At 41.3% G+C, this 19,717-nt stretch overlaps 1 protein-coding gene across 2 annotated transcripts in view; it reads right to left on the minus strand.

The window, feature by feature from the left end:
• The window catches only part of CDH23 (cadherin related 23), a 1,769,196-nt gene extending 1,763,487 nt beyond the window's left edge, over window positions 1-5,709 (minus strand). For both annotated transcript variants that reach the window (XM_077454574.1, XM_077454575.1), the window contains exon 1: window positions 5,543-5,709. The gene's annotated coding sequence lies outside the window, so the exon portion shown is untranslated. The remainder of the gene's footprint in view (window positions 1-5,542) is intronic.
• Window positions 5,710-19,717: the final 14,008 nt, after the last annotated feature.

The raw sequence follows: 19,717 nt of genomic DNA on the forward strand, positions 1-19,717 counted from the left end.
AAATATGGTATTACAGCAGTGTTTCTCAATTCCAGTCCTCATGGCCCACTAACAGGTCATGTTTTCAGGCTTTCCATTATTTTGCACAGGTGATTTAATCAGTTTCACTGCCTTAGTAATTACCCCAGCTGTTTTATCTGAGGGAAATCCTGAAAACATGACCTGTTAGTGGGCCATGAGGACTGGAATTGAGAAAAACTGTATTACAGTAACAACATAAATGGAATATAATCAAGTAACACCTGGGTATAACAAAATCCAAGTGCAAATACACTAATATAGTGAAAAAGTTTTCAAATAAAAAGTTTACAATCCTCTTCAGAAGTGTTCGGATGAGAGTAGGGAACATCCAATCACCATTCAGGTCTCCAAATCATGACACCGCCACCTTAGTAAAGATGCAGGCTTACCAAATTTAGTGGACCCTCTAATCAAAGACAGGTCAGACAGATGAGCATATGGCCAAACACCCTGGACCGGGGTATTCACAAGACTCTCTCATAAAATCCACTCAGAGGTAAGGATATGGGGTGCACTTTTCATCCCAATGGCATCCAAGCAAGGCCGCAATCAACATGAAAGGAGAAGCTTTGCATAGTGGAAAACTTTTCTTTGTATTTTATTAAAAATATAAATTGCACTTGCATTTTAAAATTAGCATAGATCTCATAGAAAAATTGCCAGCCAATAACATTGAAGTGTCCTGCACCTGTTCTAGGAAGTGCGGGACGCTTCTAGGTTATTAGCCGTCCGACATTTAATTTTACCATGCGATTTATGCTACTTTTGAAATGTACAGTAAGTGCAACCTATTTTAATAAAATAATTAGAAAGGTTTTACACTATGTGGAGCTTCTCCTTTCATGTTGATTGTGGCCTCACTTGGATGCTATTGTGATGAGAAGTACAGCCAATATCCTTACCTCTGAGTGGATTTTATGGGAGTCTTTTGCACACCCCGGCCACAGTGTATGGCCATATGCTCATCTGACCTCTCTTTGATTAGAGGGTTCACTAAATCTGTAAGCCTGCATCTTTACTAAGGAGGTGGTGTCATGGTGTTTGGATGTTCCCTTCTCTCATCTGAACACTTAGTGAATTGTCTCAAATTTTCATGAACTTTGTATTTGAAAACTATCTACGGTAACTATATTAGTGTATTTGCACTTGGATTGTGTCATACACAGGTGTTGCTCGATTGATTATATGGCATTTATGTTGTTACTGTTATACCATATTTTATTTGTTTGATTTGTTGATTTATGTATTTTTTTGATTATCACCGTTTATAACGCAGCTGTTTTTTTTACATTTAACAATCAACCTCTGTCTATGTGTGCCTTTAGGTCAAATGGTTCTTGGTACAGCTTCCTATACATTTGCTCTGCTCAAGCATCCACGTTATTTTGTCCTCAAGGAAAACAACTACGGGACACTATATCAAAAGACTATAAGCACCTAAGAAGGTCAGCAGTCTCTGACCTTTGCATTACAACCCTACAATACTAGATTGATAGTCTGTATAAGGTGAAAAATAAAGTGGAAACCAATACAATAAACTCCTGAAAGCAACAGAGACAGGGAATGAAGAGGTTAGTAGATACCTGCAGAATGTGACTGACAGCTGTGAATCTCTAACCGGTAATTGTTCCTCACAAAACTCTAACAAAGGCACAAGATGTAACAAACACCTTTTTTATTTGCACATACCCATTTCACATAGGGAGAAACATCTGGAGCACTGCTGTAGATACAGACATAATTTAGGGGCTGGGAAAAAAAGTAAAAGATTGATAAAGTCCCAAGGTAGATGTATAGGCCAACTTTGAAAGGATAACTAATGGCAAGGCTAAAATGAAACCAATATATATACATACTAAGTGTGTAAAAAAACGAATAGGAGAGTGTTGTGAAATTGTGATATGCAATACTAATATACAGGCAGTTTATGATACATATACGAGGACAATAAGGTGAACATATCTCATGATAAGAAGAGCATTCATTACTCAGATGTATAGCTCAACTATGAAAAGTATAACTAATGGCGAGGCTAAAAGGAAACAAATATGTATACATACTAGGTGTGTCAAAAACTAGAAGGATTGTGTGTTGAGAATGTGATATGTCATACAAGTACATGCAGTTTATGAAATATATACCGGGACAATAAAGTGAACATGAACTATAAAAAGGATAACTAATGGTGAGGGTAAAATGAAACCAATATGTATACATATAGGGCAGGGATATGCAATTAGTGGACCTCCAGCTGTTGCAGAACTACAATTCTCATAAGGCATAACAAGACTCTTAGAGCCACAAGCATGACAGCAAGAGGCAGAGGCATGATGGGACTTGTAGTTTAGCAACAGCTGGAGGTCCGCTAATTGCATATCCCTGATATAGGGGCTTATTTACTAAAGGAAAACCAACTTTGCACTAAAAGTGCACTTGGACGTAAAGTCGCTGTAGATCCGGGGGGATATGCAAGGAAAATAAAAAACAACTTTTTAGCTTGCACATGATTGGATGATAAAATCAGCAGAGCTTCCCCTCATTTCAGATCTACCCCTTAGATTTAGAGTTACTGCACTTTCAAGTGCATTTGCAGTGAAAAGTGGATTTGTCTTTCATAAATAACCCCCATAGTGTCAAAATTAGTAGGAGAGTGTGCTGAAATTGTGATAGGTCATGCAAGTGTGCAGGTAGTTTATGAAACATATACAAGGACAATAAAAGTGAACATATCTCATAAGAAGGGCATCCATTACTCAGGTGTATAGCCCAATAATGAAAAGGATAACTAAAGGCGAGGCTAAAATGATACAAATATGTATACATACTAAGTGTGTCAAAAAGTAGTGTGAAGAAGCATATTAAGTGGAGTATCCATTATTCAGATGTTAAGGGGAAAAAATAGAATGCAAATAACAGATTATGTTTAGATTTTATCAATCTAAAATTGTTCCTTATTTCTGCACGCTGCATGCATTGCTTTGAGCAGTTCTCAACTTTATTTTACTATTTATTTTACTACGCTCCACTATGCAAAATCAAATGTTACGAAGTATAGATGGCTGTGTGGATTTTTATCTGAAGTCCTAAATGTTTAAATTGACTGTACTGCCTTCCAGTTATATTGGAAATGTTTCCCGAGTAGCCTTTATGTTTTTAAATGAATTCACCCATTCTATTTCATTTTTGTAATCTCACTTTTGTTACTTTAAAACTCAGCCGGTTATTCTGAGTTTAATTTAACAGACAAAAGTATCCCTTGAGGCAAAGTATCAACATGTACCATTGCTGGAGAACAGTTGGTGAAGCAAATCATCACACAGTCTACAACATCCCACCTATGTCAACAGCAGAATTAAAGATTTCAGATTGTTTTTACTCATATTGAACATGGTTACTCTGAGCTTGAATTATTTTACAAGTTCTTTTAGAATTTTGCCTATTTTTACCGTTCAACAAAGATTCTTCCTTTTGCAAACACATTACAGGTAAGCGTAAACTTTCCACAGACTACATAATAAAATTACACATTTTTATATATGAATTAGCATTTTTTTGTTTGTTTTTTAAACTATTGTTAGCTAACAATCCATCCAGTAAAGGACAAGGGGAAAGCTTTGGCCCCCAGCAGCCAGTAGAAGCAACAGTTTACACAAGTTATGCAAGACTGCTTATTAATATATTTCCATTTTGAGGACACCATACAATCTGACATTTGTTGATGAACACTGAGACAATAAGAATACAATATATATTGATTAGTCTTGCTATAGAGACACAAAACTGATCAATAATCAGCATAGGAATATGTTATCACCTAACATACTACTAAATGTACTATTAAACAATTATACACAATAACTGTCACCTTAGGTATCAGTATTACACAGAGATCACAGAAATTGAGGGCTTTGCTTCAGATAGCCACAGGATCGCCAACTTTCAGCCCCCATAAAATGCAATTTAGCCTCAGGAAACTTTAAAACTATGAGCAAGACTGTCACATCCGAATGTCACTACTGTCTGATATGTCACAAGACTGCTGAGCTTATAGTAGAGGCTCAGCCTGGTCCCTGACAATGAAGGGGTTACCCAAAATTATTTTTAAATTAGCAGTGTGAATGATACCATATTCTGGAGGCAAATGTTCATGTGTGGGATGTCTATACGAATCCAAAGCATTCTATTACTACACTATGATTCACTGGGACTGATCCAATAGCATCAGATGAATGACAATGAGTTGCCTTTGCGTGTTTAGCTTTTGGACATGAATAAAGCCAGCATATGAATTGCACACCTACGGCTGTTTAGAACATAGGCAATGATCCTTATATCCCTGATGAGCGCTACATGACAGTTCCACATATATCATTTTTATTTGTGTAATATGCTGATATTCCACAAGTATATTCACCAATTTCTATTGAATATATCCATCTATCTATCTATATATATATATATATATATATATATATATATATATATATATATATATATATATATCTATATCTATATATATAACAAAAAGCAAAGCTTAGACCAGCCTTTCTCAAACATGTTACCAGGAAGGAACCCCTAAAATAGTTTTCAAGACTCAGAAAACCCAAAATAAAATGATTAGAGGCACAGCTGATGGTACACTAGCATGACCTGTAGGTTGCATAGAGTTTTACATAAAATAATAAATGCATAGGGTTTCCCAGTCATATAAATGACCGCTAATGGTGGCCAGAGATAAAGCACAGACTGAACATTGTAGGACCCTCTTAGGCTTTTGTCAATCTGCCATCGCTCACTTCTCAAGAAACACCTAGAAAACTCTGGAGGAACCCCAGGCTTGAGAAAGGCTGTCTTTACATTGCTGTTACATTGTTTAAAAATTTATATATATATATATATATATATATATATATATATATATATATATATATATATATATATATATATATATATACACATACACATACACACACATACACACACACACATATATATATATATATATATATATATATATATATACACATATACTAACTATATATATCCCATGTAAAATAAATGCAAAACAAAAATGTAACAAATGCATCAGCAATCTATTCAAATAATATAAATATTTACAAAGTATTTCATTTGATCAGGTTAACAAGCCAGACGTAAGAGGTGACTTATTTTTCTTGTTAAATGACCTCTTAGATAATTAATTGAAATGATCACATGATAACCTATGCAAAAACTCATCAGCAGCAGCTGGTGCTGGTAACACATGGCTTCATTGCCTTGTTGGAGACACAAGAATCATCTATGCATGCATGATCATTATTCTGTGCAAATGCCCATACCCTTCCTTGGATTCTGACTAAGTTTGCACAAATATAAGAATAATAATTTGAGTAAAAGGTGCAGGCAGGTTCCTAGGAGGGTGACATTGGTAGCACAAGAAACAATGTGGTGTGTGGATTATGAAATGGCTCTGAAGATGTAACAACAGAAGTTATTAGAGCAGAATTCTAAGTCTCTGTACCTTATGGTGTCAAAGAAGCAGCTGCTTGGTAATTTGGAGCAGGATCTGCCTTGCTGGGTCCAGATAGATGCTCCAGGGTGCAAATTCTTGCTTTATAGTCCCCTCTGTCTGTTATTAATTCCTTCCAGAGTAAAGCACAACTTCAGGAGTGCCACAGGAATCCTTCATTCCCCTCTCAGTCCAGCTGATGCTGCTGCAAGCTCCCCCTCTTCTCCCTCCCACCCTAAGAATACATTGACAGTCCCCTCTTATCCTGGCAGGATGGAGTCTCTCCAGGTGCTGGGGCTCTGCAAAGTGACAGCACACAACTTTGTCACTTCTTTCCCTGGAAGGTGAGTGTCAGCTCCTTCCCCTAACAATTCCAGCACAGATCTTCCTCCTCTGCTCAGCCTTGCACAGACTAGACGCCGCAGATCACTTTAAAAGCCACCAAGCAGTTCCTATTGCCATGTCATGAATATTTCAGCGAGTTAAACTACCCTCAGCTGATGTCATGCTAGATGACTCCACAGATCCCCCCAGTGATGAGATGTGACAAGGAGAGAGGCAGGTGCAGGCTTCCACTGAGCATGTCACCCCCTCCCATTGATCACAGCCTGGTTCTCATTGTCATCACTGCTCTCTCCGAGTCTTTTCCCCAAACCAGAAGATCGGGAGATGCTGAAAGGTGAGAAGAAGACGGCTATGGAAGTCTTAAAGCGCCCCCTTCCTACCCTACTACAAAGACATCAGCGGCATGCTTGTGTTATGGCTCACACACCTTCTATAGCAGCTACAAGGAGCCCTATGGGGAGACTACATACAAGGAGCCCTATGGGGACACTACATGGAGGAGAAGACTACATGGAGGAGAAGACACATCGCTATCTCTAGTATATGAACACGATCCATAGAACTGATAAAAGACCACTATAGTCAAAAGAGTTGTATTCTGCTATACTGGAGGAATTCCTTTATTATTGCACATGTCTTTGTTTTACATTGAAGACCAAACTGTCCAGATAAAGATGACAGTGACATGAGTTGGTGCAGACTAACACTGGCAGGGATGCTTCTAATGGTCAGTTTTTATTTATAAAGTTTAAACCTTTTTGCAAAATAATAAAACTTATTACTGCAACTGCTCATTGCAGAATGGCTTTAAAACAAAACAAAAAACCCTCCCATGCGTTTTTGTAAGCTCCTTGCAGCTATTAGCATTTTTTTCTGCTCCTAGAAGATATATAATGTTAATCTATGGGGGTTATTTACAAAGGCAAATCCACTTTGTACTGAAAGTGCACTTGGAGGTGCAGTCGCTGTAAATCTGATGGGTAGATCTGAAATGAGGGGAAGCTCTGCTGATTTTATCATCCAATCATGTGCAAGCTAAAATGCTGTTTTTTATTTTCCTTGCATGTTCCCCTCGGATCTACAGTGACTTAATTTCCAAAAACACTTGCAGTGCAAAGTGGATTTGCCTTTAGTAAATACTACTTTAGGCTCTTAGCATTTTTTGAGCTTAAAGAGGAAGGCTATTTTTTTTTTTTTAATGCAACCTACAAGGCAAAGGCATAATCAGCTAGTATGCATAGCATACTAGCTCATTATGAATAACTTACCCAAGAACAAAGCCCCCAAAGCGGTCCTCCTCCTCTCCGCCGCTGCCATGTATCCCAGAGTGACTTCCGGGTCTCGCTTCTCCGGCGCTGTGAGCCACGATGACGTCAATCCCACGCATTCGCATGGGAGCCGGCACGAGCGGCATATCGCCGTGATCTGCGGCGTGCTCAGTGCGCCTGCATGTGCCATAGACAGCGGTGCCTGTCTTTTTGTAAATATCTCCTAAACCGTGTAGGTTTAGGAGATATTTCTTGGACCTACAGGTAAGCCTTAATCTAGGCTTACCTGTAGGTCAAAGGGGTTTGTAAGGGTTTACAACCACTTTAAGCATTCAAAAGCAGAATTGTTATTTTATTTTATTTTTTATAGTCTCCCGGAGCATTTTCCCAGCAGAAACACTTCTAAACGCTACTAATAGCGTTTTAAGCTTCACCCTTTTATTGCAAAAATGTCAATAAAATGCTAATGCTCCTAAAACGCTACTACAAAAAGCTATTTCTAGCGTTTTTATCCAGCAATTTTTCCAGCATTTTTTTTTTATCTTAAAGTGATTGTAAAGCTTTGTGTTTTTTTATAACTACTTCTAGACCAGCCACCGCAGTTGTATTATGGTAGGTTAGCTCTCCTGTGTGAATCACCGCCATTTTACTTTGGGTGCATGCACATGCCCATTCGCTAGCGTGGGAGCCAATCAGCGGGTCCAGCAGACTCAATGTCCGCCAGCCACCTGCGCTCGCTCCACAGAGAGCCAGAACAGGGATCTACCAGTGTAAACAAGCAGATCCCCGTTCTGTCAGGGGAGTAGAGTGAGATTATCTGTTCCTAGTGATCAGGAACAGCGATCTTTCTCTACCCCCTGTCAGTCCACTCCCCTGACAGTTATAAAGCACCACCCTAGGGAACATTTACCACTTTGCTTACCCCTGGTGTTAACCCCTTCCCTGCCAGTGTCATTTATATAGTAATCAGTGCATTTTTTTATAGCACCAATCACTGTATAAATGTCACTGGTCCCAAAAAGTGTCAAAAGTGTAAAAAATAATAATAAAAATGCCATAAATCTAGCCTCTATTTTGTAGACGCAATAACTTTTGCGCAAACCAATCAATATACGCCAATTGGATTTATTTTACCAAAAATATGAAGAATACATATCAGCTTAAACTGAGGAGGAAATTATTTTTTTTTTCATTTTTTTTTCGATAGTTATTATAGCAAAAAGTAAAAAAATATTGTTTTTTTTTTTTTTTTTTTAAATTGTCACTCTTTTGCTGTTAATAGTGCAAAAAACAAAACAAAAAGAAAATGCAAAAGTGATCAGTTACCACCAAAAGAAAGTCCCATTTGTGGGGAAAAAAACCATCAATTTAATTTGGGTACAACGTCACACGACTGCAAAATTGTAAGTTAAAGCGATGCAGTGCTCTATCGCAAAAAATGGCCTGGTCAGCAAGGGGGTAAATCCTTCCAGGGCTGAAGTGGTCAGTAACAAACATGTTACACTTCCCTCCTCTGTGCAAGGGTTTTTCACAGAACGGCCCCAATCCTTCTCTTCTGGGGTGACTCAGCAGTGCTCCTGGCTTCTCCATTTCCCAAGTGCCCACACGAAGTGCCGCTTTCAATGGGGGGCACACCATTGGGGGCATCCATTGACACAGACAGCAGGACTCGGCCCCGTCCCCCGTGTCACTGGATTTGATTGACAGCAGCAGGAGCCAATGGCTCAAGCTGCTATCAATCTATCCAATGAGGAACCGAGACAGCGGCTGGACCTGCTGTGCTCCTCCCTGTCACTGGAACGATCAGTTTCAGATAAGTAAAAGGGGGGCTCTGGGGGGCTTCTGGACTACAGAAGGTTTTTTTTTCACTTTAATGCATAGAATGAAAAACGGTGAAAAAAAAAAAGAATGAAAAAAAGGTGAAAAACCTTGAGGGTAATATATATATATATGTATATATATATATATATATATATATATATATATATATATAATGTGTGCACAGAGACTTATAGCATATTTTGAGCTTTTTTTTAGGCCTCATGCCTAAAAAGGGAAGAAAAAAAACGCCAGGGATGCTGCCAGGAAAAAAAAACAATTTTAGCTGCATTTTGAAAAGCGTCTGTAAGTGTTTTTGGGCTTTTTTTAAGTAAAAAAGCTCCCTATAATGTAAAACTCCTTAAAGCGACGAAACGCTTGTTACAGCGTTTAGCCGTGTTTTGTGCTGTTTTTGCAGCTCAACAACCTCTGCTCCTGGACACACAGGCTGCGTTTTTACTACTGCCTCTAAATGCTTATGCCTCTGAAAGTTTATGACGTCCCTAACAGCAGCTGTAAAAACATCCTGTGTGCATGAGCCCTTAGGTTCTGTTCACATCTCCACATTCTGAATTAAAGGGGGAAGTACAAGAGCTTCTTTTGGGTGACAGGCATCCCGCGATTCTGTTTGCGTGATTTTACCACGATTGTCACTCGCTGAATCGTGGTAAAATTTCAAATCGTGGCTGGAAACACGACAATTCCGCCTGGCGCCCGTGATTCAAGGCGTGGAGATGTGAACGGAGCCTTATCCCACGTACACATGGTTGGACTTTCTGACGGGAAATGTTCGATGTGAGCTTGTCGGAAAGTCCGATCGTGTGAACATTTGCGGTCGGAATTTCTGCCCACGAATGTTTAAGAGCAGGTTCTCAAATTTTCCACCAACTTTACTTTGTTGTTGGAAAGTCCGAGTGTGTGTACACAAGTCCGTCGCACAAAAGTCTACGCATGCTCGTAATCAAGTAGAAGAGCTGCACTGGCTATTGAACTTTTTTCTCGGCTCGTTGTACGTCTTGTACGTGACCACGTTCCCACATTCGTAATTGTTGGCCAACATTTGTCTGACCGTGTGTACGCAAGACAAGTTTGAGCCAACATCCTTCGGAAAAAAATCCACAGTTTTGTTGGCAGAAAGTTTGATCGTGTGTATGCGGCATTAGGCTCCCTGCACACTAGCATTTTATTTCTGCTCCTAGAAGCTAAATAGTGTTATCCTCTGTATCTATGCACACTACTTTAGGCTATTAGCATTTTTTGAGCTTCAGCATCTAGGTGCAGGAAAAAAAGATTGTTTTTGTAGTGTTTTTCATCAGAAATTCTCCTAAACACTGCTAAATGCTCCTAAAGGCTGCTAATAGCATTTTTTAGCTTTTTCTCCCCTTTTACTGCAAAAACGCTAATAAAACGCTACTACAAAAAGCTATTACCTGCAGTTTTTTCCAGCATTTTTTTAGCTAAAAAAGAAAAAGCTAGCGATCATGAAGCCTTACTGCAAAAATAATATATAAATGTTAATGCTTCTAAAATGTTGCTAAAACGCTACTACAAAAAGCTATTACCAGCATATTTTATCCAGCATTTATTTCCGCTTAACAACTTGTCAACCGCCTCACGCCAACATACATCGGCAGAAGGGCTCATACAGGCAGAATCACGTACCTGTACGTTGCCCTTTAAGAGGCGGCCAGCGGGCGCGTGCTTGCCCGGGGCAAGCTCCATGAGTTGGGTCGCGGGTCTCGCGGACTCGATTGCTGTGGGGATACCTGCGATCGCCTCACGGGGAGGAAGAACGGGGAGATGCTAATATAAACAAGCATCTCCCCGTTCTGCCTAGTGACAGTGTCACTGATCTCTGCTCCCTGTGATCGAAGCAGAGATCAGTGACGTGTCACATGTAGCCACGCCCCCCCACAGTTAGATACACACCCTAGGACACACTTAACCCCTACACTGCCCCCTAGTGGTTAACCCCTTCACTGCCAGTGTCATATACACAGGAATCAGTGCATTTGTATAGCAGCGATTGCTGTATAAACCACAATGGTCCCAAAAATATGTCAAAAATGTCCGAAGTGTCTGCCATAATTTCACAGTCATGATAAAAATCGCTGATCACTACCATTAAAAAAATAAAATAAAATTATTAATAAAAATGCCATAAAACTATCCCCTATTTTTTAAACACTAACTTTTGCGCAAACCAATCAATAATCGCTTATTGCGATTTTTTTAACAAAAATATGTAGAAGAATACATGTCAGCCTAAACTGAGGAAAAATCATTTTTTTTGTATATTTTTGGGGGATATTTACTATAGCAAAATGTAAAAAATATTGCTTTTTTTTTCAAAATTGTCGCTCTTTTTTAGTTTAAAGCGCAAAAAATAAAAACCGCAGGTGTGATCAAATACCACCAAAAGAAAGCCCTATTTGTGGGAAAAAAAGGACGTCAATTATGTTTGGGAACCACGTCGCATGACCGTGTAATTGTCAGTAAAAGCGACGCAGTGCTGAATTACAGAAAGTGCTCTGGTCAGGAAGGGGGTAAATCCTTCCGAGGCTGAAGCATTTTCAACTCCATGGGACCCGCGGGCACGGTCATGGAGCATGTGGTGGACGTGCGCACGCCCACAATGCCACGTCTTAAAGGGAACGTACCTGTACGCCCATATGCAAAGCAGTGCCATTGTGGTGACGTATATCATTGTGCACTAGTCGGCAAGCGGTTAAAGAAATATTCATCTGTGTTGTACCTGCTATACTAATGGACATTATGCTTTTCCTATATGTAATATTAAGTGTATATATTTTGATCTGCACCTTTGTGTGTTTGTTACAATGCATGCCATTCAGTTTGTTGTCCCTTCCCCTGTGCATTTCAGTTGCCTTTGGTGTTGGGGGCTCCACCCCCTGGCTGTATGGCCGCCCAGCGCCATACGTGCGACCACGATGCTATAGGGGGTCTGTTCTACCTGTGAGAGTTGGGCTCTTTCTGCTCCCGTTGCAAAGTCCCGCACCAACGGCAAAAATGTAAAGATGAACACTAGACAATCCCCCCCCCCCCCCATCTGACCAACCAGAATCCCTTTGGTCCATCTTGGAAGCACCAACAGAGAGGAGCATAGATTTCAAATCCCCATATCACTGGAGGTGGGGAGGGTGTCCACTATTAGTTCACCTTTTCAGCATAAATGTGAACACTTTAATGTGGTTGTAAAGAAAGGTGTTTTTTACCTTAATGCATTCTATGCATTAACCATTTGCCCTCCAGAAGATTTACCCCCTTTCATGACAAGGCCATTTCTTGCTTTTTGGCACTGTTATTAAACTGACAATTGCAAGGTCGTGCAATGCTGTACACAAACAAAATGTACATAATTAGTTTTTTCTTTTGGTGGTGTTTGATAATCACTAGTTTTTTACTTTTTGCACAATAAATTAAAGATGAAAAATGTTTTTATTTTTATTTTTATTTCTGCTATAAAACATATCCAATAAAAAAAACATATTTCTTCATAAATTTAGGCCAATATGTAATCTGCTACACATTTTTTGTAAAAACAAATCCCAATAAGCCTATATTGATTTGTGTGCACGAAAGCTGTAGCATCTACAAACTATGGTATACTGTATATACTTATTTATTTATTTTATACTAGCAATGGTGGTGATCAGCGACTTATAGCAGGACTACGATAGTATGGTGATCAGTGCTAAAGATATACACTCTCACTGTACTAATGACACTGGCTGGGAAGGGGTTAACATCTAGGGCAATCAAAGAGTTAAATGTGTGCCCAACAGTGCTTTGTGCATTAACTGTGTGCTGTTTTTACTAATGGATGTGCCTGTTTTTATTCCCTTCTTCGCAGGGAAACAAAAACCATCACATCCCCACTGACAAGACAGAGCTCTGTGTTGTATAAAATCACAGAGCTCTGACCTGTTATTCTCTTCTCAGATCAGTGGGTCCAGGCCTGCAATCAATGGCTGGGACCTGCTGATCAGCTTGTGCTGTGACTAATGTGACGCCCCCTACCCGGATGAGCTGGATCATGTATTAGATACATGATCAAGCACAGGAGAGCAGCTCTGGCGCTGTACCCCTATGTGCAGCGGCAGGAAGCAGTTAAGTTAAAAAATAATTTGAATGCAGCTCCCCTCAGCCCCAACCCCCCCCCCACTTACCTGAGCCCAATTCCAATTCAACGATGTGCCTGAGAGCCGCGGGTCTCCCTCTCCTCATTGGCTCAGACAGCACGAAGGGCCATTGGCTTCTGCTGCTGTGAATCACAGCCATTTAGCTGATAAAGAGAGAGTGGAGCAGGGCCAAACAGCACTCTGTGTATGACTGGACAATGACCATTCACAGGAGCGTGGGACTGAGGGCACACTACTGGGGGCATGTGGCAGGAAGGAGAATCCAGGACCGCCAGCAGGGACCCAAAAAGAAGAGAATCAGGGCTTTTCTGTACAAAACCATTGCAAAAGCAGGTAATTATAACATGTTTGTTTGTTTTTTGTAATTTAAACTTCGGAACCACTTTAAAGTAGATTTCCAGCTAAAGCCTAACTTAACTCTTAGGCGCCTATGGTACGCAAATATGCAGCCTCCTGGCGAGTGGCCCTTGGTGCCGTGAGGGTGCATATTTGCTTACCAATTAGCAGACACAGCTGTGCCGAGAGTGCACGCCCTGCGCACTCCCAGGCACAGTTACCGGCGGCTAACAGAAAGCTCCTGACCACTTCTTGCTTGGATGTGGCATTAGTTATTTCGGATAATTCATAACTTCAGATAAATTCGTATTCATTACATTCACAGACAGTGAAATTTGAAAGGAAATTTCAATACCTATTTAACCACTTGAGGACCGCCGTATTGCCATTGTACGTCAGCACAATGGCACAGGCAGGCATAATCACGTACATCTACGTGATTGCCTTCCAGCGGGTGGGGGGTCCGATCGGACCCCCTCCCGCTGGTTACGGCGGTCCGATTCGGTCCAGGAGCGCTCCGTGATGAGGGGATGGCCGTTGGTTTTCGGCCACCCCCTCTGGATCGCTCCTGGCCAATGAGAAGCTTCCTCCCCTGTGTATTGTTTACACAGGAAGTAGGAAGTGATGTCATTCTCCTCGGGGCGGTCTTTTTGACCGGACTACGAGGAGAACAGTAAAAGTAAGTGTGCACCAACACTACACTGACATGTAGGTACACACAGGCACACAAACCCCCCCCGATCCCCCCCCCGATCGCCCCCCGATCCCCCCCCCCGCCCCCCCTCCCCCCCCAGTCACAGTGTCACTGATTGCATTGATCATTTCTTTACTGATCAATGCATTCAGTGTCAGTTGTGACAGTAAAAACTGTCAGGACAGTTAGTGTTAGGTCCAGGGTAGCCCCCTATCACCCCCCAATAAAGATTTAACCCCCTGATTGCCCCTAGAGTTAACCCTTTCACCCCCTTTTGCCAGTGTCACTAAGCGATCATTTTTCTGATCGCTGCATGTGTCGCTAGTGTCGCTAGGTAGCTAGTTATTTTTTTAGGTTCACCGCCAGGTTTTTATATCGCTAGGTACCCCGATATACTACCCAATAATGTTTTTAACCCCCTGATTGCCGCTAGTTAACCCTTTCACCCCCTTTTGCCAGTGTCACTAAGCGATCGTTTTTCTGATCGCTGCATTAGTGTCGCTACAGTCGCTAGGTAGCTAGTTATTTTTTTAGGTTCACCGCCAGGTTTTTATAGCGCTAGGTACCCCGATATACTACCCAATAATGTTTTTAACCCCCTGATTGCCGCTAGTTAACCCTTTCACCCCCTTTTGCCAGTGTCACTAAGCGATAATTTTTCTGAACGCTGCATCAGTGTCGCTAGGTAGCTAGTTATTTTTTTAGGTTCACCGCCAGGTTTTTATAGCGCTAGGTACCCCGATATACTACCCAATAATGGTTTTAACCCCCTGATTGCTGCTAGTTAACCCTTTCACCCCCTTTCACCAGCGATCACAGTATAAGTGTCACTGGTGACGCTGGTTAGCCAGTTAGTTATTTAGGTTCCCCGCCAGGTTTTTATATAGCGCCAGGGACCCCCATATACTACCTAATAAAAATTTGAACCACCTGATTGCCCCTAGTTAACCCTTTCACCACTGATCACCGTATAAGTGTTACGGGTGACTCTGGTTAGTTTGTTTTTTATAGCATTTTATATTCAAATCCGGAAGGCAGTGCTTGGTTTTCGGGGTCCCGTACGTGGCTAGGCTCCCAAAAAGTCCCCCACATGTGGTATCCCCGTACTCGGGAGAAGCAGCAGAATTTATTTTGGGGTGTAATTTGACTTCTGCCCATAGCATGTGTGAGCAATATATCATTTAGTGACAACTTTGTGCAAAAAAAAAAAAGTTTGTAATATTCCCGCAACTTTTGGCAAAATATAAAATATTCCATGGACTCAACATGCCTCTCAGTAAATAGCTTGGGGTGTCTACTTTCCAAAATGGGGTCATTTGGGGGGGTTTTGTGCTATTTTGGCATTTTATGGCCTTCGAAACTGTGATAGGTAGTGAGGAGTTAAATCAAAAATTTGCACCCTTAGAAATCCTGAAGGTGGTGATTGGTTTTCGGGGTGCCGTGCGCGACTAGACTCCCAAAAAGTCCCACACATGTGGTATCCCCGTACTCGGGAGAAGCAGCAGAATGTATTTTGGGGTGCAATTCCACATATAACCATGGCATGTGTGAGCAATATATCATTTAGTGACAACTTTTTGTAAAAAAAAATATTTATTTTTTTTTTGTCATTATTCAATCCCTTAGGACAAAAAAAATAAATATTCAATGGGCTCAACATACCCATCAGCAATTTCCTTGGGGTGTCTACTTTCCAAAATGGGGTCATTTGGGGGGGATTTGTACTGCCCTGCCATTTTAGCACCTCAAGAAATGAGATCGGCAGTCATAAATTAAAAGCTGTGTAAATTCCAGAAAATGTACTCTAGTTTGTAGACGCTATAACTTTTGCGCAAACCAAAAAATATTCGCTTATTGACATTTTTTTTACTAAAGACATGTGGCTGAATAAATTTTGCCCTCAATGTATGACTAAAATTTAGTTTATTCGATTTTTCTTATAACAAAAAGAAGAAAATATCTTTTTTTTTCAAAATTTTCGCTCTTTTTCCATTTATATCGCAAAAAAAAAAAATCGCAGAGGCAATCAAATACCATCAAAAGAAAGCTCTATTTGTGGGAAGAAAAGGACGCAAATTTCGTTTGGGTGCAATATTGCATGACCGCGCAATTACCAGTTAAAGCAGCGCAGTGCGAAATTGCAAAAAGACCTCTGGTCCTTAAGGTATTTATTGGTCCGAGGCTGAAGTGGTTAATAGTTATTAGTTATTCTTTTGAATTTTTGGATTTTCTTTCTTATGTTAGGATTTTCAAATCGCAATCATAACGAATGACCCGAAAAAAAAAACAACAACGAATGAAATTAAAACAAATTAATTTTTTTGGCAGTGTACATGTCTACTAAAAATAGGTAAGTACTGGCCTTTTTTTCTCAGAGAATAGGTGTAGGAACGTATGTCTGCCACACAACCATGTCTGCCACACACACATACCTGCCAAAGGGCATCAAATAGTAGCTCTTTCCTTTGCATACAACCCCCTCCCTTCACTACCCTCATCTTCTTCCCCCTCCTTAAAAGCTCCACCATCTGTCATATGTCTTACCTTTGTTGCAATATTAAGCTGAAACACCTATCCAGCTGTAGTACCTCCCAACATACTATACTATAGTCACTTGCAAGGGAGACCATACAGTAGAACCATCAAAAACTGGTCACCAGGGAAAAAATGGAGACCACAGAGGGTGCAGCCTACCACGCAGGATTTCCCTTGTCCCTGTCCAGCACTCAGTGGGATCTGCGCAGGAGATCTGACCTGTGAAAGCTAATGGAAGATAAGCTATCACTTGTCACTTATCACAGAAGCTGGAATTCAGTGTTACCAAGTGATAGTTGTGAGCAGGGAGCAGAAGACCTGACCTGAGCCAGAGGTGGTGGAACTGAGTTCCCCCTAGTTCCAGCTGAAAAAAAGCCTTGGGTAAGTATATAAATCTTTTTTTTTACATAGGTTAGTTAGTATAAGTGTAAGAAGGGGGAGGGAACATTTTTAGGACTAGTTAGGCTTTAGCTGGACTTCTACTATGAGACTACATGCACAGAGGTGGTGTAGCCCATCCGTGTCAAATCCTGGTGTTTTTGGGTACCCAGGAGACACAGGTGCAGAATCTAGCCCCACTGCCAACAACCTGATCACATCAATGACAGGCTAAAATATGTGACAGCTGGATGCTATAGCAAACTGTACTTGCATTTAGGGATGTATGGAATTCTGAACAAATAGGGACCTAAATGTGAGTACCCCTTAGTGCCCTAAAGGTGTGACCTGGAGTTGGGCTTTTATTTGTTTGTAAGTTCATCCTCTACTACATATCTATCTAAAGCTGTCTCTACACAAATATATTTATTTTCTTTAGCTGTTTTATTCTAACAGCCAGCACCCGTTGCGGTCAGAATACCTGAAAAGTGACTGCATCTGTTTGGATGCAGGTACTGTTTAGCCAACAATTTTCCACAGGTTGATAACACTGTTGATAACACTGTTGCGCCATTTCACTAGAAATTGAAGCGCATTGTCACACTGTTACAGGAAGTAGAAAATGTATGGACAAAGAGGACCAGCAAGTATGAAAACGATGCTATAAGAGGTAAACTGGTGCATTATTGCTACTGACTAGTGATGGACGAACTTCCGAATGTGAACCGCGAACACAGCCAAAAGTTTGTGAACCGCAAAGTTCGCAGCGGACCCCATTGACTTTAATGGCAGGCGAACCTTAAAAACCTACAGGTCATATTTTCAGCCACAAAATACTTACTAGCTGTGCACACATAGTCCCACAACATGGACACTGACATAACAAAAGTATTAAGTGAATCTGTGATCGACAATGACAAGCATTCTTTTTTTATCTGTGAAATTTGGACAATACAGGAGCGGACAAAGGCCATGGAGGAGAGGCAAGGTCAGGGCAGGCTATGAAGGGGGTGCAGGAGATGATCAGTGCCACAGTCAGGGCAGCACAGTCCTGTGCCAGTGTCCCAGTGTGCCAACCTGTGCTTGAGCCCCTCCCTCTGCCCGGCCCTTACCCCCACCTATGCAGGGCTCCACTGCAGTGGTCCGGAGGTGCCAGTCCAGTGTTGATCCTGAGCCATGGTGCTGGCACTGCCTGCTGATTCGCTTCTCCGCTGCTATCTCCCTCACTGTCTGAAACCAGCACCGAGATAGAGACCGACTAAGTACTGACACCAGCACCATGAGAGAGAGCACTGACATCGGCACCGTGAGAGAGAGCACTGACACCAGCACCGTGAGAGAGAGCACTGACACCAGCACTGAGATAGAAAGCACTGACACCAGCACTGAGATAGAGAGCACTAACACCAGCACCAAGATAGAGAGCACTAACACCAGCACCATGATAGAGAGCTCTAACACCAGCACCATGATAGAGAGCACTGACACCAGCACCGTGATAGAGAGCACTGACACCAGCACCATGATAGAGAGCACTGACACCAGCACCGTGATAGAGAGCACTGACACCAGCACCGTGAGAGAGAGCACTGACACCAGCACCGAGAGAGAGAGCACTGACACCAGCACCGAGAGAGAGAGCACTGACACCAGCTGATAACAAACAATGTAGCGCTATAATGTCAAAAAATTTAACCAAACCCTAGATAAAAATCACCAAATGATCTGGTAGTGAAAACTTGAAGAGACAGCACACATATCACATGTTGTGCAATCCCGTGAGGAATACAAAAACATTGTGCTAAAGTAACAGTATAAACATAAAAAAAACTAAAAAGTCCAACTATGACAGAATAATGTGAAACGTGAGTCCAGATATTCCGTTGGTATAAACTATGCATAGCCTTCCGTTAACAGCCAGAAATTATTATAGAAAATGGTGGATACCCTTACCGGAAGTGATGGACACAAACTACTGTATAGTAAATGTGTCATGCAGGCTTGTGTACGTCACACACGATTTGTATGCATCAGGTCATGGATCACCATCCGAGTAGTCACTGCCCACTTCAGGATCGCTACATCTCAGATCTCCAGGGGTTCTCGACTCTCTCTCAAAAGTTCAAGTAGGTTAGAAGCTCGGAGCGGGTTCACCATAAACAAAAAGGACATAATGCCTCTCATAGTGAAATTCCACCATTGAAGGTTTTATTTGAAAAAATTCCAAATGACATAAAAATTACAATAAAAATATACAAAAAATCATGTGATCCAATAAAAGTAAACAATAAAAAAGCAATATGGGGAGCAGGAAATGCTATCCCGACACGTTTCGACTAATAAGCCTTCTACTGGGGCATTACCGTGAGAGAGAGCACTGACACCAGCACCGAGATAGAGAGCACTGACACCAGCACCGAGATAGAGAACACTGACACCAGCACCGTGATAGAGAGCACTGACTCCAGCACCGAGATAGAGAACACTGACACCAGCACCGTGATAGAGAGCACTGACACCAGCACAGTGACAGAGAGCACTGACACCAGCACAGTGACAGAGAGCACTGACACCAGCACCGTGATAGAGAGCACTGACACCAGCACCGTGATAGAGAGCACTGACACCAGCACCGAGATAGAGAGCACTG

Source organism: Lithobates pipiens, unplaced genomic scaffold (genome assembly GCF_037356315.1).
Source record: "Lithobates pipiens isolate NorthernLeopardFrog02 unplaced genomic scaffold, aLitPip1_a1.2 Scaffold_25, whole genome shotgun sequence".
Classification (NCBI taxonomy): Eukaryota; Metazoa; Chordata; class Amphibia; order Anura; family Ranidae; genus Lithobates; species Lithobates pipiens.